Raw genomic sequence first — 7,004 nt, 5'->3', positions numbered from 1 at the left:
TCGAAGCCTTCGCTGCAGCAGCTGAGCTAACAGAAACAAAACAGGCAGGGGCACCCTTCGCTTGTTCCGCACCAGACGAAGACCGGTGACGAAGGGCATCCCACAGTGCGGCCTCGTCCAGCTCAGAGGCCCACGTGTGATCCGGCCCGTCGTAACGGGCCCCGCGTGGCCGCCGTGCGTCACGGGCCTAATTTGTAAAGGCATCCCTATAATTACGGTCTGTAACCCCGCTTTATGGGAATATTCTGGGGATAACCTAGGTAGCTGAGGGCACATGCGTCCTTAGCTCAAGGCGCTGCGCGCTCAGGTACCTATAAATACCCCTGCACAGTGCCCGTGAGAGGCCGGATTAACAGAGCTATCGCCATCTAGCACAAGCACCCTGTTAACGTCACTGCTCACCCTTGTTGGATCCCCTTGCAGCCGAGAGCAAGTTCCAACACTGACATAGCACACATCATGCACAATAGCGAGGCTAGGGGATTTCCAGGAATGTTGGGTTCCATAGATTGCATGCATTGGGAGTGGAGGAACTGTCCTACGGCCTGGCGTGGACAGTTTTGTGGCAGAAATGGAAGACCTACTATGATACTAGAAGTGGTAGCAACGTATGATCTATAGCTTTGGCATGCATTTTTTGGCATGCCTGGGACAAATAATGACGTAAACGTGCTTCACCGATCACCAGTATTTGACCCCATGACAACTGGTCGAATGCCACCCGTCAATACACAATCAACAGTCATCCTTACAACTTCGGATATTACCTTGTTGATGGCATTTACCTCAACTGGCCAACTTTTGTCAAAGCAATTCGACACCCTTATGAGGAAAAGAAAGTATATTTCACACAAATGCTGGAAAGCTACAGAAAGGATATTGAGCGCGCATTTGGTGTTCTTCAAGCATGGTGGGCGGTGCTGCGTGGTCCAGCGTACGATTGGGATCGTAATCGTTTAACGGATATAATAACCGCATGCATCATCATGCACAACATGATTGTCGAAGACAAAGGTCAGTTTGCTGCAAATACAGATTTCGGAGACAACACTTCAGGTATTGAACCATCGCAACTAATTCAAGAAGGACGTTCTGAATGGGTGATCAATCACTTCGATCTTCGTCGCCAAGAAAGGTCGTCGACACTACAAAATGATCTTGTAGAGCATTTGTGGGCTCGACGTGGAAGCATGTGAATCCATATGTTTTATAACTACGTAGGTGGATCTTCAATTCAAAAAGTTTATTGTCGTATGTAATGTCGTTGTTATGCATGTTTAATTACATAATGTAATTCTACAATTTCCTAGCCGATGTCGTGTGTTCATGGACAAAGTGATTCACATTAACTAGGTGACCCTATACAGGAACGACCAAATCTGAACATGTCAACAACAGATAACCATTCAACAAAAACTAATGCTAGGTCTTTGCACAAACGACTCAATTATTCAGCAGTACAAACGTTACAACATCTCATGCAACACTTATGGTTACAACAACTTTATAATGTTTGAGAAAACAAATAACACAAATAACTTAGAACACAAATTTGGAACAGGTTTTGGCACCAATAGTACGCCATGTCACAGAACATAAGTTTTACTGAAAACTAAAAATGAACTGCTGCAAGCGTTTTTTGTGCTCCTTCATCATACTCTATACTTCAGGATCCACTTCGTCTTCACTAGTAGACTGCATCATTTGCAATTGTTCTTTCGCTGACTGGAGTTCTTGAAGTTTCAATTCCCTTTCACGAATGCTTATTTTTTAGCTTCCAATTCCAACCTCTTTTTCTCTAGTTCCCTGTCTTGTTTAGTGCACTTATCTTTCTTGTCACCCTTTTCCATGCAGCGCTGAATTTGTTTTTCTGTTAAATCATGCAGACGACTTAAGTACTCCGTCGACGATGATGACACAACTTTCTTTCTCTAAGATTTACTAGAATCACGACCAAGAGGGCGTTTTCCTGTCAAACCAGCAGAACCACTATCAGAATCATGTCCACCAGCTGATGGAGTACCAGAAGATCCAATTGATTTTCCATGTATTCCTCGGAATGAACTTACTTGACAGATGCTCTCCCATTTGGGTTCCCCCTTCAGTTTATGCCAACAATGCATAAAATGGAATGGTTTGTTCTCTTCATGTGCAAACAGTGTAGCCGCCTGCGAAGTCTGCAAAAGTCATGATTCAATAAGTAAATGCAGACCACATTCAAATAATGGAGCTAATTATAAACTATTTGAATATTGTCTATGTTTGTGCTAACCTTATCGTCGTCAGTCAAGCCACTTTGTTTCTCTCTGAGAACTCTTGCGTAGTACCCTGAGAACTTACTCACATCTGCTCGAATCTTGTCCCATCTGCTGCTAAGTGCTCGGTTCAGTCTACAAGGGAACTCGCCCCTCTGTTCGTTGTACCTTTTTTCTATTCGGGCCCAAAGTCCCTCCTTCCTTTGTCTAGTGTGGACAATAGGATCACTGCTAATTTGCAACCATGTAGTGCAAAGAAGAAGGTCTTCAGGAGCAGTAAAGTTTTGTTCTTTGCTTTTCTTTGGTTTGTTCACAGGGGTTGTATTCTTTACAGGACTATTTGTGTCCTGAACACTATGTTCAGCATCAGACTCCATGTTCACAGGTATTGAAGGTACTGTATTGGAACCTTGTAAAGGTGGACTAGTATTTGAACCTGGAAAGGAATCTGAAAATAGATTGGCTTGAGCTGAACCAAGAGGATTCCTGTCAAAGTTCATGTAATGGTTCCAATACATAGCAGATTGTGAGGCTGGAAGAATGGTTGATTCTAAACTTGTATTTCCTGTCTGAATGGGAGCCCACATTGTTGTTGGACCATGTGCTGGATTAGGAAAATTAAGGTTGCCCATCATCCCACAATCCATAGGTTGCTGCTGCTGCATGAAGCCCGTAGGCCATATCGGTGGTGGAGTGGGAAATTGCTGGCCAGTTGTGGGATATTGCTGACCACTGGAATTGGTTGACATGGCCTGACAATTTGTGGCATTGTTTGTTGGGTCCATTCTATGATTTGTGCACAGGGGAGAAATGTAGCGAAATGGTGTGAACAGATTGCGAAGGACATTATAATTAACAAACACATAACAGAGTAAATGGTAAAGACAATATTAATATCAAAATAAATAACACAACTCTTCATGAAGTATTGGAGTAGGAACAACAGAATTTCAATGAAAAGAGAGTCTTCATACTACATTTAAGTAGCCAATTCCATACATAGAAGTAGGTTATGATAACTTCAAAGTAGTAACACTCAAACAGAGATGACCACTGAATTGTAGTTTCATAGCACACAACCTAAGAGTTGTTGCCTGCCCACGACTACTTCTAAGTTCAAAAGGATGTCATCTCTCTAAAGCTGGAATACATGGCTAATAAATATTCCAGTAGCTATTGCGCGTAGACCTATCAGAATCGCTGAAGTACCACTCATCACTGACTTCGGGGCAGTACAAGTCGTCTTCATCAAAAGAGCGCTCAGTAACTGTTGGAGGCGTCGAGGGAGTTGTAGGTTCTACACTTATGTCATCGCCCTGGTACTTAGCAATTTCTGGAAAAGCTTGAACTTTGGCCTCTAAGGCATCTTGCTGTAGCAAGTCTAGTCTTTCTTTGATGGCAAACAAGGTTCTAGCTATGATCTCTTCATCATGTATGTGGTCTATATCATGATCTACTAAACCACCAAGTGATTTGGTGGCATCCTCGGCACAGTCAACAAGGACTTTGAGCAAAGCCTTCATGTTTTCTTCTGTCGAGGATGCCATGATGAAATGTGCTGCAAACAATTAATATATGAAGTAACAAGTGCCAACCCTTACAAAGCATATAGACACACTGAATCAATATCTTTACTAATTGAAGCACACAATTATAGCCAGAGACATAAAATTGTTAATGAAACCATGACTCATAATGATGCGAGGAACATAAAATTTTAATGCAAGCATGACTCAAGAAAGAGGAAACACAGAAAACTGTCACATACTCATGATCTATATTGTACCAGGGTAATATTTGTCTACAAAATCAACATGCCTTGTGGGTGTCATGATGTAGTCACAAACAAAATGAAAGATCAAACATCTATTCTATTAATAGTTGGTAACATACGATGAGAACACGTGAAAAAGGAAATCTATTTTATTCCAACGAACATTATGAAATCCTGATTTGTACAGAACATTAGGCACAAAATATTGTGGACTCATCAAACATTGTATGTTCAAACCAAACATTACATAGCAAGTGCTTGAAATCAGTGTTGGTAAAGTTATAAGTAATAATATATATGTGGCAGTGCACATGACAGTTGAACTGAGCAAAAAAAACATGCCCGAATTCTAGGGTTCCAAGTAATGGTCTGCGCCAGAGCAATCCCACACGGATTGGACTTCCCCTCTCGTGCTAAATAACATCGTTGTACCGCCGGAGCAGATCCATGTAGACTATTTTGCAAATGGTTCATGATGAGTTTGAAGAAAACCCTAACACAAAGAGGAGATCGATGTACATGTGTGTTGGTGGAATTATTCGAATCCGGTCCAATAATTTTACTTCAGTTCTCTACGGAACTAAGCACATTCAATTTGATTCATGAAAGGAAGGCGTATGAAGTTGGTCGAATATAGAAGATCACGGTCGCACCTCAAGAACGGAAGATTTGGGTCGCAACACGACGAATCAAAGCGGGCAAGTCCGGATCTGAGGTAGCCGTCGAAGCTCGGAGAAGGAAACGAAGGATGCGGTGGCGAAGAACCTCGGCGGAAGCGGATTTGTGGCCGCTTCGTCTTCGGTCGCGAACGAGATTGTCTGCTCACGAACTCGACTTCGTCTCTCTCGCAGCCGACCAGGACCGGCTCTGATTCCCCCTTCCGCCGATAGATCCGCCGCCGTGTCGCCGGAACGTGGCCTCTTTCCACAGACGCGTCGAGAGGGAGAGAAGTGGAGCGCGGACTTTCCTGGGTGTGGCGCAGGCTGCGTCTTCCGCAAGAAGCAGGGGAGGGGAGAGAACAGTGAACCCCTTCATCTGGCGTGAGAGAGAAGGGGAGCGCGTCGGAGAGGAGGCGGTAGAGCGCGCCGTTGCGGGGAGAAGGGGGCAACTGTAGCCCCTAAACGATGAACAATATTAGGGGAGGAGAGGGGAAGGGCGTTGCAGACAGTCTGAGGCCCCCGACTTCATTAAGGAGAAGGGGGAAGCGCCTATGGCTACTAGTGTCCATTCTCGCAAGAACCATGTTTTTATTTATGCTAAGAATGTTCACCATGCTCATCATGATGCTTGTGTTAATTATGTTGTGCCTGCTAGGCTCCTATGCATTATTGTAACACCTCAAATCCATTAATTAAAACAATACATTACTAGTTGCTAAACTTAGTAAAGAGTAAATTAAAATTTTAAATCAAGTGTTTGATTTCATTTACTTTTGGAGAATCATTTTTGTTTGCTAATAATTGATTAATGCTTTTATTTATAGAAAACCTTTATGCAAAACCAAATTTATTAATTTAATTTTGGTCAATTTATTAATTTAATGAGCCACATGTTCTCTAGGCCTCCGTCCTGCATCAATAAAAAGGCACGGGGTGAGAAAATAACACAACACTGGGGTAAGTAAACTGTGAAGAATACCAGTGTTGCGACATTTGCCCCTGAAAAGTATTAGGGAAAACACCAAACATCCCTAGTCCCGAAGGGAAGCGATCACCACGAGAAGGAAATTGTGGTCCGCTGAGGAAGTAAGAACCAAAGCCTCTGTCATGGGGTCCTTGGTCATATGGCACACGACCAGCAGCCAGTCGGGCATGACCACCACGTGGTGTCACTGTTTGAGGCCTATCAGCATGAGGCAAAGCACCTCTAGACCTAGCAGGATGTCTCTTAACAGGAAGCTCATGAACACCATGAGAAGGGCGGTTCATGTTCTTCCTGATCAACTAAGAAACCCACCGATCATCTCTCTTCCTCCTAAAGCAAAAAAGTAGCCAAATGACCCTCCCTTCCACAATAATCATAATGAAATCTCACCTCTATCTTAGGTGGAGTCTATTTGTGGGATTTGGACTTTTTGGGAGACTAGGGTGCTCTAGGAAGGGGATCACTAGAGATGTAGGGAAGGGTGTCAAGTGTGTTCCTGAGATGGTTAGGTTTTGGAATCCATACTTTTTTTTCTAACGAGGGGCTCTCACATGTTCCTCAATCACTCCATTTTCACCTTTCTCTACCTCTATTCAGCACAACTTGGTTTTGGCTTCTACTAACATTTGTTATAAACCAAGTTTGTCTTGTTTAAAGTTAATTATTGTATGATCACCTATTCACCACTACCGGAAACAGGCTCTTTGCCGAGTGCCACGAGATTTGCCGAGTGTAATATATCGGGCACTCGGCAAAATAGTCTTTGCCGAGTGCCACTCTCGGCGAAAAACGACACTCGACACAGATATCTTTTGTCGAGTGCGAAACACTCGGCACATAATGACCCTCGGCAAAGAAATCTTTGCCGAGTGTCAAACTCTCGGCGAAATGAGGCGCACGGCAAAGAGCCGTCAGCAGCCGTCAATAGGTGACAGTCGTTATCTATGCCGAGTGTCCAGAGACGACACTCGACAAACTTACCTCTTTGCCGAGTGTTCCCTGTTGAGCACTCGGCAAACCTATATTTTGCCGAGTGTCTTTTCTGACACTCGGCAAAGTATATTTTTATTTTTTTTCTTTTTCCCACCAAACTTTTTGTGGTGTGTTCCTACAGTATGTATACCTACATATTCAATTTTGGCACAATTATCAAAATGTTTGCTATACCTGTTAGATTTAGTTCGTTTAATTGAATTTCTTCGGATAATTCAGATTTGAAATGCAAGTCACTCGAAAAATGGAAAACGGTGAATGCAAAAATTATATTCATGTTATTTAGCACAAGTTACGGCCTATTTCAGGAACTGACCAGAATTTTCGAGCACCATGCT

Source organism: Zea mays, chromosome 2 (genome assembly GCF_902167145.1).
Source record: "Zea mays cultivar B73 chromosome 2, Zm-B73-REFERENCE-NAM-5.0, whole genome shotgun sequence".
Taxonomy (NCBI): domain Eukaryota; kingdom Viridiplantae; phylum Streptophyta; class Magnoliopsida; order Poales; family Poaceae; genus Zea; species Zea mays.
The sequence above is the reverse complement of the archived record's forward strand: the minus strand, read 5'-3'. Positions refer to the sequence as shown.